The sequence below is a fragment of the Miniopterus schreibersii genome (assembly GCF_964146895.1).
Source record: "Miniopterus schreibersii genome assembly, chromosome: 11".
In the NCBI taxonomy this organism is placed as follows: domain Eukaryota; kingdom Metazoa; phylum Chordata; class Mammalia; order Chiroptera; family Miniopteridae; genus Miniopterus; species Miniopterus schreibersii.
Window position 1 is genome coordinate 30,945,366 of NC_138111.1, and position 25,050 is coordinate 30,970,415.

Below are 25,050 nucleotides of genomic sequence, written 5' to 3' on the forward strand. Positions count from 1 at the left end.
TTCCAACAGTGCTCATCACAATGGATTAACCCATTTGATTAACCTCCTTGGATGGGTGCCCACCAGGAAAAGTAGACATGAAAAGACAAGACATTGATAAAAATCAAAATCCTCTTAAAGCAAGTGTTTGTCTTCTCAACCATCAAATCTATTACGCGCTGAAATCAAATGGTTTTGGGGGAAACGATGCCATCTTGAAATTAAAATAGGATTAAATGGAAAAACATGATTGGATATAAAAATTCTCTCCATCTATAGGACTTTTTAGGAACATGTTATGCATTAAAATGAAGTTTTATTGCCAAAGGCAAGTCACATACTGCCCTTAAGTAGGGTCCCCTTGGGCTGTGACCATATGACTTCAACAGGATTAGAAATCGTGAAGGGTACCAAGGGTAAGGGTGGGCTGCATGTTCAATATAGTAGCCAAGGGCCACAGGTGGCTATTTAAATTTAAATTAAATAAAATTTAAAACTCACTTCCTCAATTGCATTAGCCACATTTCCAATAATAATACATAGTCATGGCTGCTAGTGGCTGCCCCATTAAACAGCACAGAGAATAAGCCCAGCACCACAGAAAGTTCTATCAGACGGCGCCGGCCCGGAGTAAACGCAAAACGACAGCATCCTACATCAAAGAGGAGGTATTTGGCACTTAGTATTCAGAGCTCAGAGAAAAGCTTGTTAGGCATCAAAGACATTTTAGAGACCACATTAAATAAATTAAATATGAGTGATAAAGATTAAGTTTACTTTCAGATACACAGGAGCTTTGAAATGAGTTTTACATTTATGGGCAACCATAGCTTTTTAAAGCAGCTAACATAAAAATAATTTTTTAAGAGATTAAAAAAACCCCACATAGCTAAGGACTGACTTCCTCCAGTTTTTATAGGTTAACACCTTGTTATTTGCAAACTGTTTACAGTCTCATACACGGGCTTTCATTGGTCCTTCAGGGTCACTGCGTGTGGTTGTTTGAGTTGTGTATGAAACAGTTCTAGAGGCAACATTCACGTACTGCAAAGTGAACTAGAATAATGCAGGGTATGAACTATACAGAAGCATGCAGCAGCCTGGGCCCCTCACAGCAATTCTGATTTAGAACGTTACTCAATATCATACTTTTCCAAATTCAAAAATTCCTTTTGATCACACTGTCCCAGTTTCAGGGGGTAGAAGGGAACTTGTCCCTGCAGTTTGAGTGTGAATCTGCCTTTGTTCTGGATACCCGAGGAGAGAGATCATGTTTAGAAGAAAATGCTTCTAGCCTTTTACACATGCACATTTGTGTGTGTTTAGAAGACAACACTGCAAATAATCATATAAATAATAAGAGTCGTACAATATGTCTCCCAAAGAATGCAGGAAGCCAGGAATCATCTCCTTCTGACCAACAGCGGCCTCGCTGATGCAAGCGCATAGACACCTCCACTGAACTTTTTACGTGTTTAGCTACCAGGGGAAGGGAACACATTTAAATTATCTACAGAGGCTGTCTGCCCTGGGGCTGAAATATGACACTGGGAGTGGAGGTGGCAAAGCTCTTGAAAGCTGGACTTCTGCCCAGCCTTCTGATGACAGTAGTCATAAGGGAGCAAAGCCCATTTCTAGGTGGTTTGGCCCTGAGCACTCAGAGGCCGGTCAGAAACCACTGGGGCAGCATGTTGGAGCCTACGAGGGCTGGCAGGGCCAGTCAAGCAGAGCGGGTCGGGACAGCACAGACGGGGGATGAATGCCTCGGGGGGCTGGCAGAGCCGTGAGCCCACAGACCTCTCCTTTGCTGCCAGAGTGTGACTTGAACCAGGGCTTTTGGATTCCCGGCCCCACCTCCACTGCTCTCTCATGACCTGAGTCAGCAGGCTTGATATGCCATAGAGCAGATGGCACGCACGCACATTATGGGGCCCTATCCCTTAGCCAGTCCGCTGATGACTAAGAGATGGCCCGCCCAGATCCCGTCACCCATGCCACACCTGCACACAGGCCTAGTTTCTAACACTTGCACCTGTATTCATTTGCCTCGGTGCTTTCCCTGGCACTTAGAACCTGCCTTGCCACCTTATAGCAGAAGTGCCTGGAATCACACCCATGGGAACAAGTGGAAACACCCCAGCTCTGGGCACATGGTGTTTCTTGCCTTCAGCTCCAGTTGTCCACATCAGTGACTTGCTTGGAAGCACACCACTCACTGGCTGCCTTCCCTTCCCTGTCTCACTTCCCCACACCCCTGCTTGTATTTCCGTCAGCAACTTGTATCAAGATCTGCTTCCAGGGGACCCAAATTAAGATAATGACCCAGGGAAAATCTTCAAAGCAGCAGACCCCCCTGCCAGGATCTATTTGCTTCCCCTTCAGTCTTACAGGGGCAGAAACCCACTAACAGGCCCCGCTGGGCCTAGAGCTGTCCACAGTCTCCCAATAAGGCAGGAGAGTGGGATCAGGATCCAGGTAACCTCCTGCCCTGACCTCTGCCTGGTCCCTGACTCTTTACGCAGTGGAAGCTCTCCAGCCGGCCTCATTGCCAGGTTCTCTGTGAAAGGCAGCCTGGGACCAGGAAGGAACCCTGACCTGCCACCAAGTAACTTGACTTTGGGCCTTAGTTCCTTCCACATCTCTCAAATAAAAAGGTAATACTAGCAGACACCAAATGTAACCTCCTCTGTGACTCCAAAACTCCTCTGAAGTCCTAGGTTCAAATCCCATGTCCTCCCCCATGAGATGGCCTCTCAGAATTTAAAGGTATTGTCCGAGAAGAAGCAACTGGTACAGCAGCTGTCACAGAGCAAGAAGTGAAGGCTCTGTCACTCTATCCCAAGCTGGAGGATGCTGGGGGCCGGGCCGTGTCCCACTCAAACTTCCACCCAGCTCAGTGACTTTCTCTTTTCAAGCACTGTAGGACAAGAAGCCAAGGAAACGCTGTCCTGAATTCATCCTTGCTCTTTTCAAGTGTTCCAGAGGGAGGGCACCCTGTCTCATTTTCTACATGCTTCTTGGGGCTGCAAGTCCTGGATGCCACTCTGTAAATACCAAGTGCCTCCTAAGTGCTGGCTCATAACAGCGCTCAAGCCTGGGCGGGCAGAGAGCCCTGAGAGCTGGCCGCCGAGCTCTCGCCGAACCCCTTCACTTTGTTTATACCTTCAAGGCCTACTTCAGCCTCAGCCTTTGATAATGTAAAAACTTTCTCTCCGGTGGCGATACGATGCTTAAAACCTCATGGTGGGATGGAGTCTGTGGATGGAGAAGTCAAAAGAGCATGGTTTGGGGGTGAGAGAGACCTTGACTAAAATCTTAGCTCTGCCCCTTAGTAACAGGTTCTTTCGGCAAGTTTCCTCTCTTCTCAACAGTGGGGGGCAACAGGGGGGTGACATCACCTCCTTCATAGGGCTGAAGCCAAAATTACAGATGGCAATGAAAAGGATCTTGCCCAGTGCTTGCATTAGGGACTGTTTTTATGACAGATAATCCCACAACCTGGTATTACTTATTTTCTCTCTCTTCTGCTTCAGCCCCTCTAAGAAACATTGCTAAGGAGGAACAAAGCCACCTGATCTAGACTCCAGTTCCTTTTCATCTTTCTCTCTCTATTTGAAGCTATGACTAATGGGGAAATGGTCGAAAGATGTAGAACAGAAAGGATGAGGGAGCAAAAAAGGGTTTCAAGAATCCACAAATAAGACATGCTATTTTAGGTGGGCTGAATTTTGTTTAGCATCAAGCAGGCAGACATTCAAAATGAAAAAAATGTGCTTTATTTTTTAATGTCAGTAAAGATTTAATCAGAGGCAGCTCCAAAAATGGATGGCTAGGATCAAGCAATTTCATTGGCACATTAAAGAAGACTTGTAGTTGAATGTTATATCAAAAGTAACCATTTGGAACTACCTAATATGTAAAAGTTTTCAGCAGCAAAGACTCCTGACATCTGTCCTTCCTTTCTTCCATAGCCACCGAATCTGTCGCTGAGTATCTAACCTCTGAGGTCCAAGATTACATCTCTTACTTTCCTTTACATATAGGTGTGGTCAAGTTATTAAGTTCTGAGCAAAGAAATGTAAGAAGGAGTGGTGTATACAACTTCCCAGAAGTCTCCTAAAGGGAACTTCTCCTATTGCTCCTTTCTGCTGACTGGAAGGTAGACTCGATGGCTTGAACTGGAGCAGCCATCTGGGACATCGAGGTGAACCTGAGACTAGAGAGCAACGTGGACAAGGAACACAATATTCCCTGGTGCTGTGAACAATCTCTAGGCCTTAACCCAGAATTTCACATGAGAAAAATTAATTTCCACCTTTTTTTCAGACACTTGTTATTTTGGATTTTCAGTCTCACAGCTGACTCCAATCTCAACTTATTCGGTCTGGATGGCACAGATCCACAATTTAGTATGAAATGCTCAATTTCTTGAATTTTTTTATATGCATCAAAATCAGGCATTAAGATGCATTAAGTTGGTTTCCTGTATTTGCTGGTTTTGCTATTAACAGGAGTCCTACTTTGAGAAGCAAGAGGTAACTGTCTTGGTTATCACTTGAATAAAATTTGCTTTGCATGTACAAAAATCTCATGTACTCCTGCCATTTGAGACCTGGGAGACTTGGATATTTAATGGACCTTTACTACCGAAGAATTCCCCCCCTGAGTTGTACAGAGATGCTGCTCTTGGCTTCAGTCATCCTTCCCAACAAATAAAATCCTCAGAATATATCTCCGGTTCTTTTTATGGGTGGTTGAGTGAGTGTGGATATTTCACCTCCGAAGTTACCGAGGAACCCAATCCTATAAACACATTTTTTCCTCCGTTTGGACCAGGACTCCATCTCTTTATTCCTCTCCTTTTCTGGTTTATTTTTGTTTTTGTTTTTGTTTTTACAACAGGAACAGAGATCTGAGTTACATTAATAGCATAAAAAAACCAAGAATGCGTGCTTGGTTGCTTTAATTCCTTCCCTTTCTTTCTTTTCTTTCTTTTTCTTTCTTTCTTTCTTTCTTTCTTTCTTTCTTTCTTTCTTTCTTTCTTCCTTCCTTCCTTCCTTCCTTCCTTCCTTCCTTCCTTCCTTCCTTCTTTCTTTCTTTCTTTTTCTTTCTTTCTTTCTTTCTTTTTTTGTCTGAAGACTTTGAGACCATACACCCCTTTGAGAGACTGAGGAAAGAATGAACTTTTGGGCAGAAGATTCAAACCCATAACACTTTGCATAATCTCCAAGGGTTCACAGACCCCCTGGCAGCCTTCCCAGGAACCTCACTTTAAGGACCAATGTTATTTTGCAAAAGAGGACACTTGGGTCAGGTGGGGCAGGCGTCTAGCTACACGCTATCATTTTAAGAATGTCAGGAAAGATCCCCTCCACAAAGAGATCTCTTTTGGAAATTTCTGCCCTACTACTTGTTACTTCCTTCTTGAGGTTACATGTTAAAGCCTTTTTTAGCTGCAAATGTGATATCGGAAGAATAAAATGTTAAGTCATTAGCAGCCAGGAGTTTAGATGTCATTAGCTTAACAGATGAGATAGAACTGTTAGGCCCTAGCTAATAGTTGTAATTATTTATATCACATCTGCCTTCCCCTCCCCCGGGAGTGTAAATTCCGCAGGGGCTGAGCCAGGCCTGCTCTGTTCATCGCTGCATTCCCAGGCCTTAGCCCAGTGCCTGGCACGGAGCGCCACTCGGTCGACATCAAGCAAATGGATGGTTGGACAAATAAATAGAGAGAATGAGAGAAAGTAGGCTTTGGTGGAAGAAGAAAAAAGCCCAAACTGGGAGGGATTATAGGTGAAAGGCAGGTGGGCCGGGTAAGGGAGGCAAAGAGCAGGTAAAAAGTAGGTGCCACAGATTTCTCTAAGTGAAAGTTTGCCTGTTTCAGGTCAAAAAATTCTCTGTGGAATAAAGTTTCATACTTCACTCAGTTTATCTTCATGGCATGGACCATTTCTAAATATCAGAAAGTGATGTTGGAGCAACTCAGTGAAGTTATTTGCAATGAAATGCGGTCATAGCTTTGATATCACAATCTTGGTTCATGTCCTACCTCTTTGTAAACTCAGGAAAAATTTTAGATGACTGAAGAATGTGATGAATTATACCCTCTTCTGATCCAGCCGATGCATATTGCGTACTTAATGCCAATCTCAGAGTGGAGGAGTTCTCAAATTGGGCTCTGCGCTGGAAACCCTTGAGATGCTATTTAAAACACAGATTCCCAAATAAGCCAGACAGAGAAAGACAAATACCATATGACTTCACTTATATGTGGAATCTAAAGAGCAAAATAAATGAACAAACAAAATAGAAGCAGACTCATAGACGCAGAGACCAGACTGATGGTACTCAGAGGGGAGAATAGTTGGGAGGCTGGGTGAAAAAGGTGAAAGGATTAAGAACTACAAATTGGTAGTCACCAAACAGTCCCGGGATGTAAAGTATAGCATAGGGAATATAGTCAATAATATTGCAATAACTATATATGGTGCCAGGTGGGTACTTGAAATATTGGGGGGACCACTTTGTAAAATATGATTGTCTAACCACTATGCTGTACACCTGAAACTAATATAAAATAATATTGAATGTAAACTGTAGTTAAAAAATAAAATTTATAATAAAAGGCTAGAAAACTAAAAAATAATAATAATAAAATACATACAGATTCCTTAGTCCCTCCCTCAGCCTCTGTATCAGAAACTCCCGGAGGTAGACCTGGGAATCTGAATTGTTAAGTTCCCTGCGTGATTTGAATACAGACAATCTGTTGTAGGTCAGTCAACCAACATTTGGGAATCTTTGCTCCTGATGATATAAAGATGATACTGTCATTTTCATCAAGGAGTTTGCAGTCTCACGTGGAATTACTGTAAGAGATGGATGTGAATGACAGAATATAAGTTAGATGAGAGTTGTGACAGATTGTTGACATTCTCTCGGGAAGAATGCATATGGGAAGTAGCATTTAATCTAGACCATAACGGATAAATATAGTTGCAATGGGGAGACCAGGAGTAGGGGTAAGCGGACTTGAGGAAGAAATCTGGTGAAAGTCTAAAACCCAACAAGAAACTTATTTTATTTATCGTAAGATCATAGCCATGAGGACTTGTGCTAAAATGAACGTCTCTAAACTCCCAAACCAAGGCGCTCCACCCCACCTCCCTGACTCCTGTTGGTCTGGCCATGGAGCTAGGAATGTGTTTCTGTTACTCCTAGGGATCGCTTGGCTCATGTCAGCTGAGAATGCGCTGCTATATGGGGCCAGATGTCAGGCAAGACCTCCCGGGGGCCAAACAAACCACAGAGCCAGCTGGCAGGCTTCCAACCTCTCCTCTAAGCAGGCCCCTTTTCACTCCGCTCTGTCACTCGGAATCTCTCTGGACAACAATGTTGGGGAAGGTGAGAAGAACACACACACACACACACACACACACACACGCACACGCACGCACACACACACACACACACACACACACACAGAGTGAATGAGTAATCCAGAGACACTGAGAGCCACCACTGACCAGGCTGGACTCACATCCAGGGAATTTCTGTCACAGGCTTTGCATAGTTAGGCCTATGATAGACTGTACATGCTGTGCTCGTCCACACTCAGCAGGGAGAACCTAATGGGCACCCGGTTGGCAGTGCCAGGCCATCGGGACACACCAGCAGGGGTCCACCAATGAGCCTGCTGTGTCCCTGCCAATGAGGGCTACTCCTGGAGATGGAAAAGCCACTGGTCGGATGTGGGATGTGATGCCTTTCATTTCCTATGGGATTGCTGCTGTGGTGCCTGAACTTGTGTGAATTATAAAGGTTCCTCAAAATTCTTAAAGTAAAATTTGCATTGAAACATAACATTCAAAAATGTGCACAAATTGTAAGCGAATCATGTAACTGGCTCCCAGAACAAGAAACAGAACATTACAAGCACCCAGAAGCAACTTCTCATGCCCCTTTCCAGTTCCCACCCCCACCAAGAGTAACCACTATGCCAACTTCTAGCACAATTTATTAGCTTTGCCTGCTTGTGAAATTTATGTAAATAGAATCATACATTAACTTACATCTTTAGCATTTAAGATACATGGATGGTTAACAAGAAATTGCCTACAAAGTTTTTTTACAGGTTTAAAGAGTTAAAAGAGTAGAAAGTATACTTAACAGTAGGGTTTAATTCCTAGATAAAGAGCTAGAGAGCTGTTTGGCTCAGACCTCTCTCTCAGGAAGGGCCTCAAATTTAGACCTGTGACATCATCTCCAAATGAGATTAACATACATTCACAAGGATACACTGACAGGACTGGAAAAATAGCCTTGTCATACAATTTTAAAGCTGTGCTCCATTTCTGGACTACATCACCTATCATGAATTAATATTGTAAAGAAATCTTATAATCTCCTGGTGAATTCAAAATTCTATTACCTTGAATTTTTGTATAGCATTACATTGTTAAATGCCAACATTTTCTAAATACTGGTATTTTGGTAACTCTGTTGGCTTTCTCCATTTTTAACATATTAAAGTCTCCCCAAAATTAGAAGTGGCCCAGGCCTTGCTTACCTTCTAAAAGGCCCTACTTAGTGATGGCCCTGGAGGTGCTTATTGTCACCCCTGGACAGGGTAAATTATCACCCCTGGACAGGGCAAACAGCCTGCGACTGGAGAAACGGAGGAGTCCTCGAAGGAAGGACCATCTTCTTAACAACTTCCTGCTGGTGAGAAGTCACTGTAGTCCTTCCTTCTCATGGCTAATATAAAAATTCGTCCTTCTAGTACTTGGGAAAGTTATTTATGAATCTTTGGACTTTTAATTCAATGGGTCATCACACCTTCATATTTGCCAAGTGCCCTTTTCACCCATGCTTCACTGGTGTCAAGATAGCCCGTGTAAGCTCCTTCTTTCCTTCTGAAGTGTTGTTCCCGGGCACAGCATCCTCCAGGGTGGGGTATCTCAATGCGGGTCCTTAGATCACCTGAGTCAAACGAGCCAAGATGCTTGTTACTCACCCTCATTCCTGGACCCCACCCCACCCCTCCTGAAGCAGAATCTCTGGAGGCAGGGCCCAGGACTAAGCTTCTTAGGTTCAAGACCTGCAGATCCTGTGTCACCTTATGTTCCTCATTTGAGGGAACTGCCTAGGATCTGCCTTCCTATAAGTATTGATTGTTATATTTCAGTAGCATTCACACCCAGTCTAAATGTAGGCCCGCCATTGATGGGAGTCCCACACTGGAGCTCATAATGCTCAGAGAAGAGACTGTGAAGTTAGCAAGCTCATCTCTAGTTTAAGATCCAGCTCTGCCACTTCCCAGCAGTGTGTCTTAGAGCAAATAACTCAACCTCTTTAAGCCTCAGTTTCTCAATTGAAAAATAGGAAATCAAACAGTACCCAACTCATAGAGTCGTTGTGAGAATTAAATTAGTGAATGCTCTTAAGCACTTAAAGTGCCTGGCACAAAAAACATTCAGTAAGTGGAAGCTATTCTTATCATTACGACTGCTTGCAATTTAGGTTTTTAAAGTGAAACTTAAAATTGGCAAGAAAAGACCTGATGTTCATTCACTATAACCAGGTTTTAAAGTTTTATTTAAAAATGGAATGATAGCCCTGGCCGGTTTTGCTCAGTGGCTAGAGTGTCGGCCCTCGACTGAAGGGTCCTGGGTTCGCATCTGGCCAAGGACACGTACCTCAGTTGCAGGCTCCATCCCCGGCCCCTGTTGGGGTTGGGGCGCGAGGGGGAGGCAACCAATCAATGTGTCTCTCTCACAGCAATGTTTCTCTCTCTCTCCCCCTTCCACTCTGTCTAAAAACCAATCGAAAAAATATCCTCTAGTGAGGATGGAAAAAAAAAAGGACTGATAACATCCGAAGCTTACAAGTGTAACGCTTGTCTACGCTGCTCCTGGGAGGGGGCCGTGATGCAACAGGCCAGGACAACAATCTCGCCCGTATGTAACAAGACCCTTGCTAAATTGTTTTCCTGGGGCACAGGTCTTACACATATATTATTAAATTCATCCATATGAATGTCGTACTTTTGATGCTATTGTAAATGTCATTTTCGTTTAATTTCTGATTGTTCTCTGCTAGTAAAGAAATGCAGTTGGTTTTTATATGTTGATCTTGTATCCTGCAATCTCGATAGACTCACATGTTAGGTCTAGTCACTTTCTTGTAGATTACTTATGATTTTCTTCATAGATTATTATTTCATTGAGAATAAAGATAGTTTTACTTCTTCCCTTCCAATATATCTGCCTTTTATTTTATTTTTTCTTGGCTGGTTGTACTGGCTAGAACCTCCAATACCGTGTTGAATAGGAATCTGAGCGCTGACATCCTTGCCCTATTCCCAGTCTTTCACTATTATGATGTCAGCTGTAGACTTTTGTGCACACATTTTATCAGATTGAGGAAATTCTTTTGTACTCCTAATTTCTTGAAAAAAAATTTTTCACAAAGAGGTATTGAATCTTGTCAGATTCTTTTCCTGCAATAATTATGATATACAGTTTTTATTTTATAGTCTGTTAATATGGTGAATAACATTATTTGGTTTACAAAAGTTAAACCAAATATGCTACCTTATGTCATGTTTTATTTCTGGACAAAAAGAGTTTCTCTATTTATAAAATTAAGGTCTGTGGTGTTTTTTCTCTACGATAAGTGGGTAACACAAATATACTAATGTAAATGCAAATAACTAATCAATGTTTATGTTAAAACATATATAATAACTTAATACAATATAATAATGGTCATGATAACACTATGCAGCTTTGAAAACAGCTTAATGTACATTATCTTATTTGACCTGTGTTCAGCATTATTAGTTCATTTTACAGGTGAAAAAACTAAGATTCAGGGAGCTTTCAGATTTTTCTCATGGTCACTCAGCTATTTAGAATCAGACTGTTTGGAAATAAAAATATTTTTATACAGACAGACAAAAACAATTAACAAACGCATAAATTCTCTGTATTTTAATTCTAAAGGCTAAATGCTAGCTTAAGTCATGCTTTGAGGCTTGAAATGTTTTCACATTTAAAAAATAAACATTTCCTCTGCTTTGCTCCCTGCTGTAAGATGATGACATATTCAAATACACTTAAGGAAATACAAATACAATATTATTTGCTAGTGAGCATTAATTGTCCTAATAAAGGCAGAAAAGTTCATTCTGACAAATGACAGGAGTTAGCAGTGAGCCAATAATTATGAATATTGCAATTATTCTTCCTCAATATATTCATTAGTCCTAACTTGGTCTTTAGGGCATATCTCCACACAAAGTGCTCTTTCCGGTCTTAAGTTACGTGTTCCTAATTCTGTCAGCCACTTGATCTCCAGAGAAAACAGCTGTCTCTTCTTTCTTTGGACTCTTCTTGGAAACTCCACTCAGACACCAACAGAGTAGTCCCCATGTGCATCTGAGCCAAGCCCAGGCTGCCAGACCTCCTGAGCAGTCTGCTGGTCACCATTCCCAGACCCCACTGGAGAATTTCTCAAGGGGCAGCGGATTTAGTGCACCTCAGAATCACCTGGAAGACCTGTTAAAACACGGCTTGCTGGAACCCACCCCCAGGTTTCCAGTTCAAGAGGTCAGCATTCTTACAAGTCTCCAGGTGATTCTGATAATACTGGTCCCAGAACCACACTTTGAGAACCTCTCAGCTAGATGACTGTTTGGGCATCTGATTTTTCAGCTTCCTTATTTTCCCCAGAAGACTAGAAAAGAAATGCAAGTTTTTAGGAACAATAAAACCCAGTCCTAGAAGAGCTTGTTTCTTTGCTCTGTTGACAGAATAGTTTGTGAACTGCAGTTTTACAGCAGAGCCCAGGCCTCTGTGAATTTTATAACTCTTTCATTTGGTTATATTTCATGTGAGAGCTCTTTTATAGAGATCCTCTTAGGAATTGTGTGGAGTTTTTTTTAGTTTGCCAGCTAAAAGAATATACACAAAAGTGTCAACAGTAGTTATCTCCAAGAGATAAAATTGCAAATAATTTATTTTTCTTGTGGCTTATCAGTATTTCTGGTCTCTACTTGTTACAGCAAATATAGTTGACTTTTGTAATACAAAAATGCAGCCAGCAAACATCAAGTAAGCAAATGGTTTTGCCAGGCATTTTAATAATGGCCTAAGCAGTAATCAAAATTTCTTTTTGCAACTCTATGTGCTAAAACATTTCAAAACTTATCTATTTTTCAACAAGATTTAAGATCTACCTACTTCAGCCCAACCCTTCACATTGCAGTTCAAGATTGGAGTAAAATGAAGGAGTAAAATGGCAAGTTCTGAGTTCTGTGGTCCCCTCTCTGGCCCATGGCATGGTCTTTGCAACTGATTACTTCCCTTCCAACTAACCTCACCCCTTTCTCCCGAACCTTCTCCTGGAGCTAGGCCTGGTGGACGACAACTTGTATGTAATGTCCTCTGAGTCTCCTCCTGGACTAAGGAAGAGCAGGACCCTCTATTGACTTGATTTTCACTCACAATCTCAGAGAACTTTATCCCACCAATCCATACATTTGCCAAATTTACTGTAAGAACAGACTAAGTCACTGAAAAAATAACCAAGTAGCTTCAGCTAATGAGTGAGAAAATCAGAGTTTTGTCCACTTAAATGTTCATATGTATTTGGCTAATAAGTCATAACATGAAAAACAACAAAAGCTGGTTTTTGCCACATTCTAATTCCTTGTCTGTGCAAAATCATATTGGTTTTTCTTTACTACATCTGCTAATTTTAAGAGCCTTTTTAAAATTTTTCATAAAGGATTTTTTAAATTGCAAAACGCAATACTGAGTTAAAAATTAAGGTAAGATTTTAATATTTCACATGCCAATATTTTTCCTTCCTGACTAATTTACTTTAAAAATCCAAATAGCAAAGGCGCTCTTTCTCTGGCTTAAACAAACAGGTAGATCTGAACTGCGCAACAGTGGAAATGCCACGTTATCTAGATCATTGTTAATTCATTGCCAAATTAAAATGTATGCAGCCACTTCTTCTTACCACACAAATTGTGCCTGAAAGAAAACAATAATTGTGCTTTGTTGAACAAAAACATCATCCACATCAAGACAAGGTTTTTCTTAATGGCCTAAAATACGTGTTTTCTCTAAATGAGGAAAAAAATTAAAAGGCAATGACAGACAACACAGTGTTCTTCCAGGAAACAGTAATTAGAAATGAATTAGAGCTTCCAACAGAATGAAAACTGGAAGCTCTGTTTACATGTTATGCTAACTACGGCCCAGGCTTAGGAACCTTCATTATCCAAGACTCATCTCTCAACCATATCCTACAAATGGATGTGATTTGTAGTTTTAGCTCAACTGGGATTTGAGATATGTGAGTGGGCTGTTGCTTTGTTGCTTATTTTTTTTAACCTTAAGAAGGACGGTTTTGTTATATCTAAACAAATTTCAGCATCAAAACAGTAGCAGCTACACTGCAAGCTCTCCTGTTATCCCTTTTATTTTTTAAAAAAATACATCTTTATTGATTTCAGAGAGAAGAAAGGAGGGAGAGAGAGAGAGAGAAACATCAATGATGAGAGAGTCATTGATCAAGCCAGCAAGCTGGGAACGTGCCCTGACCGGGAATCGAACCCCGATCGCCTGGATCCTAGGTCGACGCTCAACCGCTGAGCCACGACCGGCCAGGCTGTTTTCCCTTTTAAAGATATGTCAGCCTTATTCTGAGAACTTTCAAGCAAACTCACTGAGACTCCAATGTAAATTTCTGTCATTTTGAACTCAACTCATTTCTCGTAGCCTTTTATTCTGGGCATTACAGTTCATCATTCATCCAAATGGGAAAAGCAACTTGCAGAAATAAACATTATATTAAAAGACTGCGAGAACAAGAGCCGAGGCCTCCGGGAGGCTGCCTTCCCTTGCTCGTGCCTAGGGGCCTTTGGCTCCCACTCCCTCCAGCACCCTCCCAGCCTCTTCTGTAACCAGCCCTCTAGCCGTCCTCAGCCACCTGACCCCAAGGGAGCATGAAAAAAGATGGGGAGAGTCAAAGATTATGAGATGTCATAATCCAATTTAGCTAATCTGGTAGAAGAATATGCAAAAAAGCCAAGCCCTGTTGTCCCCAACACTGAAAACTCCCACAGTGGCAGGAACAGTGAAAGAAGAAACAATGAAAGTTAAGCACATGAAAGAGTCAGGGCACCGAAATGGCAACTTGAACTGAAGAGAATGGCAGTCAGGGAAGACTCTTTGGGAAGGGCCAGAGTGTACAGAAAGGTGGGGAAACCCATGGAGGAGAAGGGAAACACAAACTAGACCAGAAAGGCAGTTGGGGGACATCCAGGGAAAGGGCATGTGCCCACTCAGCTTTCCCAGTAGCTCTGATAATTATCATCGTTCCATATTATTGCTCACGATGGTGTCAGCTCATTAGCTTATTGGGGGCTTTGTTTATTTTACTGTTTTTTCTAAGATGTAATACACTGTATTCCTTCAACAGTTAGTTTGGAATAACGTTAAGTAAGGTTATCTAGAAAATTCACTTTTCCAAGACCCATTATTCTTCAATCTTTCTTGATAACTAAAGTAGTTTTATAATTTCACTGCTCTAGGCTCTTTGTGTCCCCCCAAAATTCAGATGTTTAAACCGAATCCCCAATGTGATGGTATTTGGAGGTTGGGCCTTTGGGAGGTGATTAGGACATGAAGGTGGAGCCCTCCTGAATCGGATTAGTGCCTTTAGAAAAGAGACCCCAGAGAGCTCCCTTGCCTCGTGAGGACAGAGCAAGAAGATGGCCATGCATAAACCAGGAAGCTCTCACCAGGCACTGAATCTGCCCCTCGCCTTGATCTTGGACTTCCCAGCCTCCAGACTCTGAGAAATAAATTTCTGTTGTTCATAAACCACCCAATCTTTGGAATTTTGCTATGACAATATGAACAAAGACATTCAGCTTGTATGGTAGAAGTTATCCTAATGTAGCTCCAAGGCTCTGAGGAAAGGAGGCTCTACTCTCTTAGAAAAATATTCTGACTGGTACCCACAGCACACTGAATCCATATGCCTCCAAGCAATTGAATTTTATGTTTACCAAGGATCGGTTGTTTGAACCTATTTATGCCAGTACTATTATAATTATGAAATTAAAATTTTAAAATACATAAACTTATGACAAATGAGTGCAAAAGAGAGTTCTCATGTAAATTAAATTGAATGCTTTGAGAAAAATTAAGCACATTTTTTTTAAGTGGCTGGATTTTAAATACGAGACAAAGAACTCAAGAATCTAGATAGATTCTGCATTCTGTTTTCTAAATGTCTTTAAACTCTCAGTTTTAAAGAAACAAAGACGGGAAATTAAGAAAATGCAGGGGAAATGCCAATTCACAGATCTAAATTCAAAGGAAAGGCCTTGGTCTTACATCAAAAGCCTGGAAAATCTCTGTCCGTGTATGTGTTTTAAGTTAAAGTGCTTAAGGCGTTACCATTCTATGACAGTGCTTGCCCCGTTTTCTTTCAATTATCCTATCAGCTATTGGTCCCAATGACTCAGAGAAGACAGTTTCCACTACATTTATTTTAAAACTTTGAAACCATCCCCTCACCCCAATCTTTAATCTTCAAAGTGCACATCAATGCTGGTAAACATCTGCATTTTTCACGTGCGGGATGGAGTTTTAACTCATCTGGCCACCAACTGAGGGATTTTTTTGTCTTTACGGTAAAATTTGTTCTTTGGTTGCTCTTCTGTCTTTTGCACAGGAGAGGTCTTGCTTTAGCAACGGTTTTGTGCCCCTCTGTCACTAGGGGCCTGCTTATCCTAAGGCTGGCTGTCTCACGGTGGACAGGGTGGTTTTCTTTTAGCTCTTGGACCTTCTCTTGAGATGTGTGAGCTAGAGGAAGAGAGGTGTGTGTGTCAGATGCGACCCTATTCCCAGACCAATCTCTCCCCCAACCAGAGTTTCAGCATCACTTTGCATTTGGAAAGGACACCCTTTGTTTGGTTTGGTTTATAAACTGAATTTAACACATTCAGTGCATGCATTCCAAGCTCAGTTCTGGTTTTAGCTTCATCTAAGCCAAGCGTGGAAAGATTTGAAATGGTTCTTTTCCTGCCGTGATGTTCTTTTTACCTGGCCCGTAAATAAATAAATAATAGACTGGGGAAAGCATGTAAATTGCCATGGTGGGTGTTCTGCAGTCATTTTCAATCACTCAGAAGTGGGATTAAATAAAAGGCCTCCAAAATATAATACATTTCTGCTTAGCTCGTGACACCACACAAAAATATCTCAGGCAGGAAGGGAAGAAAATAGAGAGAAACCTGTAGCCAATTGTGTAAAAGCCTTGGTCTCCATTAGTTAGAAGGCTGACCACCAATGTATTGAATAAAACTCGAGGCATATCTTGGGAAGTTGACACCCAGTTGGATCCTTTTTAACAGCCCCTTCCTTTATATAAAATTACTTTCTGTAATAATCATTATTTTCTTGATTTGGATGTTTAATTTTAATTTTAAAAATACATTCTAATTTTAAAGATATTATTCAAATTCCATTCAATAGTTCATGTATAAAATAAAATTTGCATTTTCCTAACAAAAACATTATACCTCACAGTTCACCACTCTGCTTCACTGTTTAAATTGTAAATATAAAAACTCTGTGATGTGTGAAATGAATTTCTGTAAAGAATGCCTCAGCCTACATTTTAATAGGAGTGCATATAAATCAGTTTTCTGTGTAAGCTTTCCCACCAAAAATGGGACTTTTCCTATATAGATGTTTTTTTCTCAAAACTAGTTAAAATTGTAAATATGTCTGCTCTAAGGCATATAAGCAAATGGCTACCTCACTTTGCATTAACTACAGCATTTGTTTAGAACTCAGTACAACAAATTTTGTAGGGGCAGGAGGTAGTATCTTTGACATTGTTTAGAATTGCCAGCATATGTTTATAATAAGAAGCAGACAGAATTCTAGTCAAAAATTTTATTGCTTTTAAATTCTTTACAAACCACATGTCCCTATTGTCTACACCCAAGTCTGAGTGCTCCCAGGGCTCTGCCCTTGGGCTGTCACTGGCACCAGGCAAGGGCACAACCACGATCTGAGGTCTTATAGGAAAGCTGCCCAGACACAAGGGTTCCACTTTTGGTTAAATCCAGACATAGCAATCAGTAGGGCAGCTCAACTCCAGCAAATACCTGAAAACTGATAAAATGCTGGATGAATTTTTTAAATGATGTACAAACAAGTCCAGTACTTTTTGCGGGGTGAGAATGTTATAAAATGTGATTCCAATTCTCACATCTTGATTAATGGAAAAATGCTCTTTCTAGTTCACGTTTCATTCTGGACTGTAAATATTTATTGAATGAATAAAAGGACAGGTGATCAAGGTGAGTCTATGAGAGGGGAGCTATATTTATACATTAATTTGAATCCACATCTCTCAATTTACTAAAAAAAAAAAAACCCACGGTGATGAGATTCCTTACCCAGAGGGTTCCCACAGAAACAATGAAACAGGTCCATTGAACAGGTAACCAAAAGCTCGGCATCAAACAAACTCTAAGTCCAGCCCAGGATCTGTGGGATCCAGAACACAGAAGAAGCCTGGAGCCTGGGACAGTCACCTTTGCAGTAAATGCCGGAGAATGACAAACAGCTCTCCACCTTGTCCTGCTGACAGGAGGAAGGGGGCCAAGAAAACAAGCAAACAGAATATAAATGAATCTTCCACTTTGGAAGGCTCAGCAGATCCAATATTAAATACCATGTCGGCCATGAAGACGGTGCTTTCCGATCGCGTCCTGTGTCCTTTCACTCGGCCAGAGGCTCTGGCCCTGAGCATTGTAATCAGTGAGGCAGGCGTCCGAACTCAGAGAAGACACGTTCCAAACGGTGCTCCTGTGGGGCTGTCAGAACACAGGGGTTCTCTCGTTTTTAGACTAACCCTCGCGCCAGCAGAGAATAAGGTTTTCTTATTTCTTCTTTCTGTTGATCTTACTCTAAGTCCCTTTTATAAAAGTGAAGAAGTAGAGAAGCAGCTCATTTCAGAAGAAAAGTTGCTCCATAACAAACAGAAAGACACACACACACTAAAATGGTAAACTCCAAAGGTTTTTCTCTGTAATGCATATTTTTTTCCCTCCTTATACTGGGTAGTGGGTACACTACCAAAACCACAAGAGAAATAATAAATGCAATATATTTGAAGTATATTTGTAAGGTTTTACAAAGTCTCCAGCTCCAAAGAAGTTGAAAAAATTTTTAGCTAAATTTGATGCTTTACTCAAATTGCAAAAATCCTAATTAACATGTGACATACACACTAAATTCACACATGAAATGTCCACGTAACCAGATATGCAATAATATGCATCTATATCTCCTCAATGATTTCTTAATAAGTTTATTATAGTTTTGTTTTTTGAATAGCTAAGGTGTTATATTGAAGAGGGAAAGGAAACAAAGCCACAGAGTTCTTTTTTTTTAAATCTGGAATATATATTCTTTGTTTCAACATTTCCTACTCACTTAAATGACTCAAACTATTTACATGCCGTTTTCTCATCCACATAACAATCGGAGATATATTTAATAAACAGAGCTTCTCTCTCAAAGCCATTCTCTACATATTTAACAGTATCTTATTCTCAAAATGACCGTGATATTTTTACTCCGAAGCTGATGTGATATGGGAAGAGATTCTCAAACCTGCCAACGGCAATAAAAGAGAAAAAGCAAATATTTCATTTACAACATCTAAAAATTAGAGATCAAACACACATGAATGGAGCAAATCATGTGTACCAGCATCTGCATGTATGTGCAGAAATGAAAATGCATGCACATGCACACACGTTTCCCCAGTTATCTCAGACCTTAAAGGTGAGATTATATCTCCAGAGTGGCATCTTGCTAACCTGAAAAAAAACCCTTAATGAAATTCAATAGCGAAGAATCAGATACGATCCTCTTATCACACCTCCCAGGTCTCTGTACTTCTTAAACTCTCTTAACTTCTAAAACAAGCAAGTCTCCAAAATCTTCTATTTGCTCTCATAGAAGCCAGCGGCCACTGGGTCTAGAGATATACAGGGTGGGGGGAAAAGTAAGTTTACAATTGTGACTATGCAAAACACAGAGTTTAGTCTTATATGATTACTTATTAATTACTGTATTATTTTCCATGCGAACCACTGTGAGCCCACTTTTGCTCCACCTGCATAGTTCCAAAGGTAAGGGGCTGAAGAACTGATTCTTACCAGAGAAAAGAAACAATATTGCCCAGCTTGAATCGCCCCCTCCTTTTCCTGCAAATTGGAATTCTTGCCCCAGCCGGGCTGTTTGCAAACACATATGACACGGACAGAAAGGAAGAGGCGGTGAAGCATGACAGGGTCTGCTTTAGGCGCTAATGACGCCCACAAAGGTGTCTCGGACCCGGGCAGCGATTATCTGCTACAATATGTTTGCTCTTGTTCAAACACATTTTCTCCTAGCTAATTGCAATCAAATTAATAGAATGAAAATAGTCATCTTTCTGTTTTCCTTTGCCTTCCTTATTTTCCTTTCTCCCTCCTTCTTTCCCTGCACCCCCCCCCCCAATCTCTCTCTTTCTCTCTCAAGCTTAGAGAGCTATAGAAAACGAGGTTGCTTTGGTTACCATTGAATCTAACTCACCTCATATCCTTTCACAAGTATAAAATTAATTCTGAGTGATTCTGATTACAGCTCCTGTGCCCTAGCCCTGATCAAGCCTAATTACAACTAGACGCAGGGTCCCCGCCACTGTTGTGTCTAGGTAATGGAGCCTGAATTCCAGCCAGGAGGGCCTTGTTAATGAACAGGAGCGATGAGAGGCCTGCATATTGTCTCCAGTGACCTCTTCTGCATCACTGAGAGTGAACCGCATTGATAAACACACTAAGATGGTTATTATCCATTATTCAGTTTTTCCATCAGCCAGCACCTGGCACAGTGGCGGCCAGTCGCTCTCTTTGGGTCCTTTTCATATCTGTGTGGGCCCCAAACTCTGACACAATGTAGCATGTCAATTTCCCTTCATTAAAGGAAAGGAGTTAGAAAGAAAGGGCTGGGGAGAGGGAGGCTCAGAGAGGTGCTGTTGCTGTTTTTAAGTCTCCTTGCTCTTTGCAAGGGATACTGGCCGCAATCCTGCAAATGTCAGAGATGGCTTCCAGAGAGGCGGTCTTTTAAATATTGTCCTTTTATGTAAGAAGGACTCACCGACCAAGGGGCTCCCCACCAGCCCCTGAAGCCTGGTATGCTTCCAGATTAACAAGACGATGAGAAGTTCACAGAACAAAGGAATGCATCGTTGACGCCTTTGAACCTATGGAAAAGGAAAACTATTGCATTTTGCTTAGTCCTGGCTACTCAGGGACTTTCAATTAATCTTGTTCTCTTCTGACTTTACAAATCTTTATATCTAGCATTCGACTCATGTTAAGGAAGAGGGCTACCTGTCTTTGGTGGCAAATGTATTTCAGGTTTCTTTTATCTTTGCACAGTCCTAGTTAATTTGTGATCATTCTGTTGTATGAAAACATTCCAGTAAAAAAAATTTTTCAGCAGCAGTTATTAGGCAACTTTTGTGTCCACAAGACAGAGAGTCTCTCTTTTCTGGACAGCACTGGGTGTATTTTCTATATCTTAACTTCAGAGGCTGTGGAAGAAGCTGAGAGAATGAGAGAGGGATCACAGGGTGGTGGGGTATGTGGCCTAAGCTTTGATGTAGTTTTGCCCGATCAAAGCCTCTAAAGTCAGCTTAAACTTGAGTTCTCAGCAGTCTCTGGAAAAACTGGCTTCTCCCACCCAAACTCGCCAAAGAACAAACCAGAATCAGAACAGCAATTTAGACTAACATCTGCAAATGATACATTGAGTTCAGAGGTTCTCAACTAGAAATACAAATTACCTCAAACCTTAAAGGTGAGATTAAAATCTAGAAGATTTTTACAGGCTTCAAGGCCATAGCGAGCTGCCCTTGACCTAGTAGCTGGTGTGGAAATGGCAGCATCACCCCAGAGCTCCCTCCCCAACAATCCAGCACTGGAAGAAAGAAAAAAAAGATGAAAAACCCACAAAACTAAAACAGATAGTTTCTTGTCCAAGAAGTGGTCAAGGTACTTTCATTTTATAATAAAAGAAGGCAAATTTTCACCAAGGCCCAAGCTGGCACCTGGGGATTTCCTCAAGTTTATACAAATGTGAGTAAATTGTGATCCTGTTGTTATTTTTCAGAAGTGCTAGAAGGTAAGAGAAGCGCATAGTGGCAACGTACCAGGTGTACCTCCAAAGGTCAAGTCATGCTGACATCGTGAAAACAAGCTTTTCTCAAAACTGTTCTTTTGTCCCACCATCGGAAAGGGGCCGGTGAGAAGCATGAAAATATGAGTCAGAAAGAATGTAACCTTCCTAAGGGAAAATGGCTAGGTTTTGCTCACACAAGTGATAACGTGCCATTTTCAAATACACTTGTACAGAATGACCACTTTGTCCACATCACAGAAGTTGGTTTTGTTTGGGGTTTTGGCTTGCGATCCTATCACAGTTCTCACAGAAATGCTTGGCCAAAAAAGACACTGAAATCAGACTGCCCAAAATCAAAGCAGTGAGAATTAAATCTCACACGTCTTTATTCTCAGGGTGGACTCAGGCCAGGCCCCTTCAGGAAGGGACCTTCTTTAGCAGAAGGGAAAAGAGGAGAAGGCAATGCTGTTTAGCAGACTTACTTTACTCACATCTGGTGACCAAAGGCCTCCTGCCTTCCATTTCACCGCTGCTGGTATCTCTTGGGGTAGGGTCACCAATAAGAGAAAAGCAAGTCATGGAACCTCATGTCAGAAAGGGCCCTAAGAAATTATGAAGCAAAATTGTTGAGTAGACCTGGCCTTCCTGCTGCCATGTGTGTGTGTGTGTGTATGTGTGTGTGTGTTCACGGTAAAAGGGAAACATATATAGCTTTTGCTTATTTATTCACTTGAAAAGTATTTATTGAGAACCTATTGTGTCTTTGGCACTCTTATAGGTGCTGGGGATACAGCCATGAACAAATCAGGCCCCCAAAAAGTCCTTGCACATTTGTATGGAAGTGTGAGCTTACATTTGTATGGAAGTGTGAGAGATATAAGTAAAATATGAGGAATACAAATATATCGATGAATTAAAAAAATGAAACACCATCAAGTATTTTCATAGAACTAGTTCTAAAATTATAAGGATATATAACTATAGAAAAATCTAAACATAACTGAACAAAAATAAACAAATATTGCATCCATAAAAATTTCACAAAGCCACCATCTTTCACCCATCAAATTAACAAAACTGTTTTCCAAGAGTTTAGTGAGTTGAGCACCCACATGCTGCTGATGGAAATGTGAAATGTATAAGGTTTTAGGAAAGCAATTTGATACCATATGTCAACCTGAAATTTAAGTATGCAGAGCCTTCTACTCAGCCTTCTTCCTCTTAGAGCTATGGATTTCAGCCTTTAGTGTGCCTAAAAATCTCAGGAATTTTTCTTTAAAAGGCAGATTCCTGAGCCCTGATCTCAAAGATTCAGATTGTGTAGGTCCAGGGTGGACCCCTGATCTGCATTTGTATCTGAATCTGATGGAGGTGCTTAGGAAGTCACACCACAAGAAGAACTGTCTTAGAGGGTCAATTCCAAGGAAGCAGTCGGAAATGTAAAGAAAGACTTATATGTAAAGCTTTTGATCTCAGCTCTTATTTATAATGTTGAGGAATTGTAAACAAGTTAAATTGACATAAATAAGGAAATGATAACAGTAATAATGATATATTCCTACAAGTGATTATTTTTTAAAGGGCTTTGGGGGGATATTTAATAATGTGGGAAGATGCTAAATGAGAGAAATCAAAATTGTGTGATACATATATATACATATATATGAAGATAAATGTAAGGAAATACGCCAAACTGTTAACAGTGGCTATGACTGTGTAGTAGAATTATGAGAAGTATTCATCTATGTGTTGTTATGTATTTTCTGAATTTGAAACAATGAAGAAGTATTACTTTCACAATCCAAAAATAAACTTTAAAAAATATAGAAGTCATAAATCTCTTCTCTGCTTCTAAGCAGAAATATATCCAAATCATTCCACACATAGCTGCCTACTCTACTGCTCTTTTTACACCCAGTTAAGGAAATCTCTAGAACAAGACAGTTGTCATTTCTGTCAAGCCTTTGTTGACCTTGTTGAAACTGAAATCTGCTTCCTCTTGCTCTTCCTTAATGGATTTAGATACCAGCTGTTTGCTTACTTCCTAAAGGGTTGCTCATAACGCCCCAAGCTGGCTAGTGTCTATATATGTCCCGAAGGTCTCCAGGCAAGGGCATGTGTGAACTGTCGTTGACAAGGAAGTGCTTGGGGAACAGGCCGGTGATCAAGATTAAACAAAGGGGAAGACTTCTGGTTTCTGGGAGAGGGTGGCTATGAAGGCTGAAAAAGGTGTTTCTCAGATAAAATTCTATTGAAAAGACTCTTTAGAAGCAATTAGTCAATCAATGAGTGACATTTGAAAACATTTGCCCTAAATTTTTCCACAAGCATAAATTGAATGGCAATCCTATAAATCTTACAAAAACAATTTGTTAAAAGAACTTTTCTTAAAAAAAAAATTTTTTTTTACAGCCAAGGCCTGACTTCTGTTGTAGGGAATATACAATAAAGCTACTATTTGGGCGAAAAATCTCTTTCATCTATCACTTTTTCATCATTCCCATTGCTCAGGCCCCATCACCCCATGATAGGTAGATCCTAACTACGCTCCTTGTCTCCAGTTCTGGGGCCCTAATTTTGATTGCCTCACTCTTCCTCCAAAGCTTTAATAGTTTTTGTTTTTTGAAACAAAAACTCATTTTTCTCATCTTTAGAATAGACTTAAAGATCGATGTTCCAAAGCGTGTGAGGATTCAAGGAGCCTGCCCCACTTCAGCAGTCCTGTCCCTTCTACTAAACACCTCTCAATGCCACTAATAATCTAGTTGTATTTCTCTTGATATGCAAGGCTTCAGTCCAGCACTCGGCACACAGGAAGTGTCTAGCAAATGTTTATCCAAGGAAAGGAAGAACTGTATGGCTGGTAACTTTGACGATGGTAAACCTCTCTGCTCCATCTTCACATGGCCTTCAGGGTGTGTCAAACCTCCCTCTGCTTCCCTCTTATAAGGTTACATGTGACTGCATTAAATAAATCCAGGATAATCTCCCCATCTCAAAATCCTTAACTTAGTCACATCTATAAAAACCCTGTTTCAAGCCCAGCCAGTGTTGCTCAGTGGTTGAGCTTTGACCTAGGAACCAAGAGGTCACTGGTTCGATTCCCAGTCAGGGCACATGCCCGTGATCCCCAGTGGGGGGCATGCAGGAGGCAGCCAACTGATGAATGTTTTTCTCTCTCTATCTCTCTCCCTTCCGCTCTCTCTAAAAACCAATAAAAACATATTCAAACAAACAAAGAAAAAACAAAAAAACTCTCTTTTCATCTAAGGTAATGTTTGTAGATTGCAGGGACTGGGACCTGATATCTCCATGGAGGTAGGAGGGGTCATTTTTCAGCCTACCATAGGATATAAAGTATATCTCAATAAAGTTATTTTTAAATACAGAGAGGCAGTGAAAAAGGTGAAGAGATTAGGAAGCACAAATTGGAAGTTATAAAAATAGGCATGGATATAAAGTACAGCATAGGGAATATAGTCACTAATATTGTAATAACTCTATATGATGTCACATGGGTACTAGACTTATCAAGGTGATCGCTTCATAAATTATATAAATGTCTAATCACTCTGTTGTACATCTAAAACTAATATACTATTGTATGTCAAGTGTAAATGAAAAATGTTTTAAATTTTTAAAAATAATTAATAAGTGTCATTTATGAATAAATAAAATTTAGTATACACAAAAATAGTTACATCCATGTTATAGATGCAAAGATGCTTAAAAGGCATATTAATAAATTGCAAACTTTGTTTTGACCTTGATTCAGACAGGCCAACAG